Below are 10251 nucleotides of genomic sequence, written 5' to 3' on the forward strand. Positions count from 1 at the left end.
CAGATTATTGCCGCTCTCAGATGAAGTTTCCTGTCAAACTAAACATAAAACAAAGGAAATTGCACTGTATGTTGCGTATTTCAGTCACATAGCTAGCTCTAAAGGCTAGCTTAAGGCTAATGCTTACATAGGCAATGATTAGCATCTATGTAGCTGTAATCAAAGAAACACTTGTAAGGTGATATATTAGTCAACCAACCGTGAAAAGAAAATAATATGCTTACTAATTGACTGTTATTGAAATAGAGCATTAAATGCTTGGAGAGATAAATATACTTATTTTATCTATTTGTTAGTTAGCAGGCTACTCTCGAGTTTATTTTTCTTATTATTGGCTAAATACAGGGGGTTCTCTGGTTACAATGGTGCCAACGTACACCATGCAACGAGCGAGTATGTGCCACTTCCCGTTGTACTGGATAAGGAATTGTTCTCTGTTTTTTCATATAAAAATATACTACATATTTACTCCTACAAAGTATTTTTTATGGACGGATAGATGTACTTTTTTGAATAATCCCGATACAGAAATTCCTGCCAAACTTGTCCTGTCACCTCCCAACGGAAATATGGTTTATAAATGCCTGTGGATAACACAAGATGGTGTCAAAGCACTACTTTTCAATAAGACAGAGCTTTGGCCTCTCCAATCGAAGCTCCTTACCTAATAGTAGCTCCCTACCCTCAATTCAACATAGTTCTTTATCACCAAGATTCCACAAGATGGCGCCAGAGTAATATTTTTCGATTAGATATGGCTTTGGCACCATCTTGTGGCGTTTCAAAAAGAACATTATGAATTGGTGAGACAATAGGTGGTATACATTTAAGGTGAACAGCATGGAAAAGCTCCTCTCTCTCTACATCCAAGTGCCAAAATATGTCGAATATGTTTTTGTTTTTTTAGTAGACCTAGGCTGCATACTCCGGTCGGGTCCTTTATGGAGTGGCAAAACCACAAAAAATACTGACAGGCATCAGCTGATGAATGTGAGTAAACCTCAGTAAATTTCCCCCGTGGGTCGATTAGTCTTATAATTGCGGTGGCTGAGACAATCAGCACGGTCAAGCAGGTTTGAGACCATTCTTAAATATTTTAACAGACAGTCATTAAAGGCATAAAAGAAAACCACGCGAGTGATTTTTGCACATACTCATCCATTAACGAGGCCACAAACATATATCACATGGGCACAGACTCTTTTCTTTTAAGTGTAAGTGACAGGATTGTTTTTCAACCCCTTGATGATATTCAAGTGCTCTTTCGAGTTCTAAATATTATCAGGAACATTCAGAGGAGAAAAGAAAACGTCTTAGCCCCTGTTTTATTCTATTTATGTTTTGTTCAAATTTGTGTTGTAAGCGGCAGTGTCTGCATAAAAGCCAGCGTCAAGACTATTGATATGAAAATGTGACAGAGACGATAATGCGGTGCATTTTGCCAGCATCCCTGCATGACGCAAGACCAACCTGAAAGGTCAAAATGAATTAGATGTATAAATATGTAAAGCACAGTGTGCAAATTAAAACATTAATCAGATTTATGACATACCGCTGGGTATAAAATGTCAAAAATCCAATTTGTAAGTGCAAAGGAAGAATAAAACTATTCAAAAGAAATCAGGTATCATAATTACCCCATTCTAACGCTCAGGACGAGTGACATTATGTAAGCTTTTACATCACCAGCCTCTCCCCCCCCTGGCAATGTTTGATGTTCTCCATTCTGAACACGGCACACATGCCCCGTGTGTCCTACTCTGCATTCAGATTCAGATATGATGATTAAAAACAACAACAAAAAAGAGTCAACACTGACAAGATCCCACTGCTGCAAAAGCCATCTCAAGCAGAGCTCTCAACGGGTATTTTGTTGTGCTGTCTTTTGTAACATCCAATGATACATTCTTGGAAAAGTAGGGCGTCAAAACATGTGTCTACTATTGTGTAAGAGAGAATGACATTAACATTATTGCTCAGTCTAAATTCTTGGATGCTGAACGCACAATCCAAAGGGAGCTTTCTTTTGGCAGGCAGAAAACTAGTGCCCGTCTTGCATATTTAGCCTTGAAAGGTAAAAGTAGTTTCTTATGTTCACTGGTAGGTTTCTGCATGGCGTCACAAAGTAAAACACCTGCCAAAAAAAAAAAAACATACAAAGATAAGATAATCCTTTAGAAGCTCACTAAACTGAAGCACCATAGTTATGCTGACTTTAGAGGCAAGGCTTTGTTGAATTCCAAATTGGACACAGTGAAGACAGTTAAAACAATTAATAACACAAAAGCAGTCAAACACAGTTAGCTAGCTAGCTATGCCTACACCTCAAAAACACATCCTCGCGTTTGCTCGTTGCTGGCGTGGCTGCTTTAGAGTGTCCTGTTGTTGGCCGTGAGTGCGCGCACATCACCAAGAGAAAGGCAGAAGATTTTTTTTTTTTCTTTTTTTTCTTTTGAAGGTAGGACTTGACATCCAGCACGTGGACCGGGGCTTCAAGTGTGGCTACTTTAGCGCACCTCGTTGTTAGTGAGTGAGTACACACACACACACATCGCCGATTGAAGGCGGAAGAGCGATGAAAAAAAAAAAAATGTCAGACATAACAGGCATGGTAAGGACAGGTGATTCGCACTGGCGTGGCTACTTCAGAGCGAGCACTTCATTGTTGTGCCATGGAAAAGCACTACTTTGACCTTGTGGGATATATTCCTGCTACAGGAGGCTTTAAAGTGGATATTTTTTCAGCTCAACCGTGTAGTTGTGTGCAGGCATAAAAAAAATGCTTGGACCAAGAAGCAACCATTTTTCCTGGTCGTAGCAGTTGTGCAGTTGTGCAGTGTGTGGTTTCAGTGCATTCAGCGGACACGCCCACAGAGTTTGACAGAAGAAACTATGGCTTGATTTTTGACAATTTTGAAGCCTGACTTATACACTTGCCGACTTTTTAAAGCATTCACATTTGGCAGGGTTGTTAATATATTCTCTGTAGTGTGTCAAATTTAGAAGATATTTATTTTCACTTTACAGGGACTTTAACATAAATGACTACAGACAGTGTCATGGAATTGTCATGAAATATTCATACATGATTAGTAATTCAGATGGTTGCTGATGAGCAAGGTACAACTCATATATGCCAAACTATAATCACAAGGGAATGTTTTGTTTCAAATAGAATTTGTTATAGACGCTGACATCCATCTTTTCTTATAATTAGATGTCAGAAAATGTGAATAGTTGTGTATTCTTCTCTTTTGAATGTTTCATGAAAAGCTTGTCCTTGAGTTTGGGAGTGGCTGCAGATACTACTTTGGTCTATTCAATTTTTGATGGGGGGCAGGGCTGACCTTTGGTTTACATTTGGGACCACAAGCTGAGTTTTTAAATGATTGATATCGTAACCTGCGTGAAGCATTTTCCTGTTTTTAGCTTGTGTTTATTGCAAATGAACAGTGTTACAGTCTTGTAGTCAATGAGCTCAGAATATTATTTGCATTTAATAAGGTGGGCTAATCGGGATGAGCATGGCAGATATCATTTCACTATAATTCAAACACCATGCATGTACAAGTCCATCAATCGCTTTTGGCCAGTTAATACCTGCTAGGTGATTTGATACAAAGAGAAACAAAGTGGAGTCACAGAAGTTGTTTTTAATCAATTTCCAATTAGAAATTCCGTCCTGTCGATGGAACCACCAGTAATTGAGTACAGGTGGAGAAAGTGAGGCTGTGACGCTTCGGGGCCTCATCATTTCCATATCAATGAGCCGGCAAACAAACGCTTGATTTTGGGGGGGGGATTTATTACTGACCAGCAGATGAAAACAAGGAATCGTTCTATTCCCCCCCTCCCACCCGCTAATTCTCATTTCAAAGCATGGGTGCCTTGATAGAAGGTGCTCTTTGAATCAATACAGAATGCAAATGGGACGTGACTAACAGGAAGAAAGATCTGATTCGTTTTTCATCAAAGCTGACCCTTTAGCAAGAGATGCAGTACGGAAGTGAGTGCATTTCTCCCAACAAATGCTTAATAACCAATAGGACATCTTATCATGTCCTTATTTCTCAGCCAGGACCAGGTCTTTAATTGTCAACATTACAAGCTGCGGTATTATCCCAGTAGTCGTCATAATATCGATCCAGCGCCTGTTCAATAATTGGTATATTAGAGGAAAAAAACATCAACGAAGTGTTGACTGAATGTGCTTTATGTTCTGCCTTGAGGAAAAAAAACGGTAACCGTGAGTGTTTTATACTGAACCAAACTATAACTGTAAAGTGAATTGAGAGATTTATGTTTGAACTGAATAATTTGTGAAAATGTGAGGACTGACAACAACGCAAATGTACAGCCATTTATCACTACACATTTCATTTTTTTTCCAGATCTTTTGGGGGCGTGGCTACACAGAGTCCAATGACAATCTTGGGCGTCCGGCATGAATTGCCCCTCACCCACAATACAGTAACAACTTTAGCTGCCCACCTGACACATTTAGGTGAACAGCAGAAGCCCCTATATAATTTCTACTACAGCACAGTTAGCTAGCTAGCTATGCCTACACCCAAATGAGAATGTTCCTTGGTTGCAACGACAATATACAGTACAGTTCAATGTTGCTTAACATCCAAGTGAGGATTTTTTGATGCCGCTTTACAGACACTGAGTTCATAGAGCAAAAATCCAAGTGTTGTGTGTATTTTTTTTTAATGCGACGTTATTATTCCACTTAGCTTTTACTTTTAAAAAGAGGACTACTGCAATTGAAGCTAGCAAACAAAGATACTGTTCTTCACATATTTGTTCATTTCACATCTAGAAGTTGCTTGTTTAGCAAAAAAAAAAAAAAAAAGGGTCAAAATGGAACAATAACACTTCTTCACTACTGTAATCATCAGATAATTAGTACAACAACACCATATGGCTGCAGAGCCAAAGGCAACTGCTTCTGTTGCTTTCATTTTCTTGAGTGACGTCACGTTATGGTTTCAGTGAAGCTCATAGCGCTTAGTGACATCTCACTCTTTCGAAAAGGTATTCAAGCGGCTGCAAATTGTATATGACGACAGACACCTCATAGTATATCCTGGCTCAAATGAAATTATTTCAATTTAAATACAACTTTGACTTTTCAGGTTGTGGCAGATTCCGAAGCCCAAAGTAATCAGCGCATACAAGAGACAATGATTGTTGATAAAACATTTCAGATTTGTTTTAGGCGGAAATCTATTGAAGGTGAAGCATTTGGCGTCATACATAATTGCACTTGGGGTCTCATGGACGCGTTGAACATTAGGCTGTCAAGTCAAATGTCTGAGGCCTATTTGTCTCTTAGATTGCATGGAACAAGGAAATTGGTTTCTGGGTGTTGAATCACTGGTGAGAGCATATGTGAAAGGCTGACAGCCCCTGTACAAAATGATGACACCGAATAGTTTCACGGATGAGAATCAAATGGAAGAAATAATAAAATGACTTTGGCATCTCCAAGTGCTCTATTCACATCCACTTTAGGGAAAGTCGCTTCAGAAAGCGAAGTTCAGTTTTGATGGCAACAGAATTTTCTTTCCCTTTTAAATATACCGTTAGTGGAAAATATTTCATACTACACAGGAGGCTGAACAGTCGTCATCTCAACGGTGCACTAACTCTTGGACACCATTGTTATTGTTATCAAGACGTTTCGCCCAACAAAAATATAAATGACATCCAACATTTAGCTAAATGCAGCTGAGCCCAATGACTAAACGTTTGTATTTGAGGGGTAATAATTGTGTCACCGAGTGGAGTGACAAAAGTATCGATTCCTGCCCGACAACACGGATAATGACTGCAGGGAAAGCTTGAGCAGTACAGGTTTTAAAGTGAGCACAGAATGGAAATGAATGACTCACACATTAACGAATAGTCCCTTTTACGGGGGGGGGGGGGGGGGGGGGGGGGGGGGGGGATCGGGGGGGCTGAAAGTTTGATTATGCCAGGAGACTTTTGCTGGGTGGCATAGAAACAAGTGTTGGCATGATGAGTCAGTGACGTCAACACGCAAACTCATGGGACTTCTCCCACAGGGCCTGCTGGTGGGCGGAGGAGGTGGTGTGAAGCCAGCATGGAAGCAGACAATGAAAGGAAATCAACTTAATGAGAGAGACGCTTATTAACAGCAAACACTAGATCAAAGTTATTGAATATTTTCTGCATTTGAGGGCCAGTTACCTGTTTACAAGACCAGAAAAGTATGGTGAGTTTCTGTTATAATGCAAATGTGACACAGTTTGATGTTTCTGCGTGTGCAGTTCGTTTTGCTTCTGACACTACATTGACCATTGGCTGATGAATTATTTACATATAGCTTTAGTCGTCCCCTGATGGTGGTCAAGCTAACAAGTACGTTTTGCGGTTTGTTGTTGTTAGTGAGAGATGTGCTATATCATATCGCCGCTGTCCTGTGAAAAACACATACGTCCAATTTTGGAATAAGGAAAAATTCACATTAATGCAATGTCTGAAACGCCGAAACACCTTTCTTGTAAAAATGGAGAAAAAAAAAATGGACATAAGTGTCTTTCACAGGATAGCAATGATATATAATGTGAGTGACATGGTGACTGAAGTGGACCATTGCAAAAACAAAAAATTATATTTGGTGACTCAAATTTTGTTTTACGTTACTTTTCGCTAAATATTATATCATAACTTTGGTATCAGAGACTCTATATGAAAATGTGAATATTTGAAAATTACTGTAAAAATATATATGCACTGTAAATTGGAACGATATCGTATAAATCTTTGACTGACCAGTTCCATCCGCAACACTGCGGCACTGTTCACTGACGATTCATATTTCGAATCACAGCAAAACCAATGGGCACTAAACCAGTACCAAAACCCCAAATGCAACAGTTAAGACGATTTCGGCGGTGTCACGCGTTGTGTGCCGGACCTAAACTTCAGACACCATCGTTACGTTCATACTCCAAAAATAAGGCTCTAAAAAGCCATGTGTTGCCCTCACAACTCCCAAAATGTTTTCAACGAGTTACTTCTATGACATCTGACTAAATTGTTGTCACAACAGCATGCCGATCAGATTAAGGAGCTACTTCTGTCAAGTATGCAATGTGGTGGGCAAGACGTGGTCGCAAACACACAGTAAAAGCAGCTAGGAATGCATAAACTAAAGATAATAAATTGCATTCAATAAAGCTCAGAAAACGTTTTAGAACGAACGTGATAAGTTCAGAAGACTGAACAACAACAACGTGGTAGACTGAACAGACAGACTAATAAAGCGAAGACACAGCCTGGAGAGTGGGCATATAGTTCGTGGCCGTTTCTAATCTCGAATTCTGAGACTGAAATGACTAGAACGCCTCCTTAGTCTTACACCGCACTAAAGAACAGAATTTAAAGAGAGTGATATGTTTACAATATTGACTATTGCTTTCAACTAAACTTCATACTAGTCAGTAAAAGTGACTAGTGTGGGGAGCAGTACAGCTGGCCCAGACAGCAGTCAGAAGCTAATCACCCATGAAAATAGGTGAGCACTCTTGCCAGTTCCCCATGGGGTGAGAAATGATCAGAGGTCCGAGAAGGTCATGTCACTGGCCTTTCTGTCAATAGTCCACTCAAATCAAGTCTCCGGAGTGAGAGTGCTGGAGAAACAGCGGTTGCACGATGACAGACAAAAGCCTGCGATGGATTGGGAAGGTTGTCATGTCATCAGAGGTAATTGATGAACTGGGATTTTTGTTGAGGGGGGTAATAGATGTATTTATTTACAGTATGTATTTCAAATGTTTTAAATCGCAGCTTTGTCATTATTTTCCAGACCTTTTTGATGAAAGGATGCCTACTAACAATAAGGTATTCATGCCTTTTCAGCAGACAGCTCGTCTGTGATCATTTACCACCGATGCCAATAACAATAGTCGGGAAATCCAATTGTATCCGTGAGTAATGGAGAGCAGATCATAAATTAAAGCTTCCAAATCTGTAATCAGAGTACATTTATGCTCGAGTGCCTACTTCTAATAATTAGGCGTCTGATCCGGGGGCGGAGCCAGAACGTGGCTAATGGGTGGGCCTGGAAAAATCAGAGTGGGCCTGAATATTTCTCTCATTGAGCACAATCCTCCTATCCCGACACATCGTATATTCAAATAAAATGATCAACTGAATATGAAGTTCTGATCTTCCTTAGACAACCACAATTATGCCATTCTTAATATTCAATAAAACATTTTAAAAAACCACAAATTTAAAAACAATTTAATAATTTAACTAAAATTTAAAAGTATATATTTTTTTCATGAATCTCATTGGGTGGGCAGTCTGTCAATCTGGGTGGGCCTCTGCACACCCCGGCCCACCCATGGCTCCGCCCCTGATCTGATCTGGGGGAAATAAATCTGTATAATTTCTCAGGGCGGCATCTAATATCCGGCCTAGAGGAAAATCAGTGGTGCGGTGATTAGAGAGCCAAAATGTCTTGTCTTTTTTTTTTACCTCTAAATGACATGGAAAAGTGGTTCCGTTTTATTTCACTGCACCTGAATATTCAATACTTTATACAGTCTTGGAGGGTGCAATTGTGTCATGATAGAATCGAAAAGCAGTGTGAAAATACACTTTCCAAAAAGGATGATGAATGCAGGTGGATGGATTAAATCTTTAAAGAGCTCTCAGATTGCTAAAAGGGTCAGGAAAGCAACTAGCAAGGCGCGCGGCAGACAGACGAGCCGGGTCGATCATTAAGCGCTTCATCTTCAGGCTTTATTGGATGAAGAGTGACAGCGACACCCCGATCAATCAATCCTCCTCAGGTCAACCCTGCAAAGCATTTATCATTTTCAACCCATTCACTCATACGCGGCCACAAAGCAAACACCTGCCACCCTTGTCCTCTGGATGTCAACGTTAATCCACTATGATTTGTCACAAACATAATCAAGCTAAGACCAAAGAAATATAGACCATCGCACTCCATTATCACCTAACGCAGTCTTTTTCGGTTTTACACCCGCATATTCTGTTCAGCTGCTTTGCAAGCTCCAACACATCTTCCTCTATCGTGTTTGCCTCACCAGATCAATGGCACAGCGTGGGATTAGGTTTTTAATTGCACTGTCCTGAAGGGCGGGGGTTCGCTTTAATGAAGCCGAATCCCGTTTTCTCCCTGACCTTTCAGGCTCTGCCCAACAGGTGTCCATCCTCTGACTTAAAAGAGATATATGGGCTAGGAGGGCTTTCCTCTAGAGGTGCCCGACCTCAGCAAGTCCCTCTGCAGAGTTTGACATTTGAACCTGGATAAAGCAAAGCAGTAGATCAGTCAATCACCTGGATTGAATCTAACTGAGCATAATCATTTTACTTGCTGAAGACAAAACTGAAGGGACCATGGCAGTAGAGGCCAGGCAGAGCATCACCTGGGATAAAATCCAGGAGTCTGTGCATTCTAGACTTTAAGATGAAATTGACTGCAAAGGATTTGCAACCCAGTAGTCAGAAGTGAGAGTTTGATTTTGTATTATTATCTGTCCACTTACTTTTGATCCCTAAAAAAGTGGGTGGCAGATACACACACTAACAGCTATAATTCCTACATTGTTCACCTGATTTGGATGTAAATACTCTCCAATTAAATCGCAATGTGTACAGTTAAAGCAGAAGTCAACCACAAAAATGTCTCTACAACACCAGTCCAAACATGGGATTGTGAATAATATTTTGTTTGAGGAAGATGAGATAAGCAGCAGTAAAAGCCACCCATTTTTGTCCATCTCAGGGGGCGGCCATTTTGTCACTTGCTGTCAACTGAAACTGACATCACAGTTGCTCAGGGCTCTGCTAACGACCAATCATGGCTCAGCTTCAGAAAACAGGTGATACTCCCCTCAGCTGACTCGGGGTTGTTTGATATATTGTTTCATAACAATGAAGATATTTAAGAATATATCTCCCATTCGTGCCGTCTAGCCTAGCAGTGCCCTTTTGACAATATGCCCGGTCTACCAGAGGAAAGGGCAGTAAGAAGCATTTATCCCTTATGCGCTGCTGTTTTAATACGGTGTTCACCGACAGCTTTTTAGTCCGACCATGTTGACATTTACACATGCTGGGACTGGCAAAATGAAAGCGGTCAAAATACAAAGCATATTGAGAAGTATAGACTTGGTTGGCTCAATGTGAGTCTTGTACAACTCAAAATAAATATTTCACAAGGAAAACAGTACAGGTTGG

This window comes from Filicampus tigris, chromosome 14 (assembly GCF_054856515.1).
Source record: "Filicampus tigris isolate MCC_2025a chromosome 14, RoL_Ftig_1.0, whole genome shotgun sequence".
Taxonomy (NCBI): Eukaryota; Metazoa; Chordata; class Actinopteri; order Syngnathiformes; family Syngnathidae; genus Filicampus; species Filicampus tigris.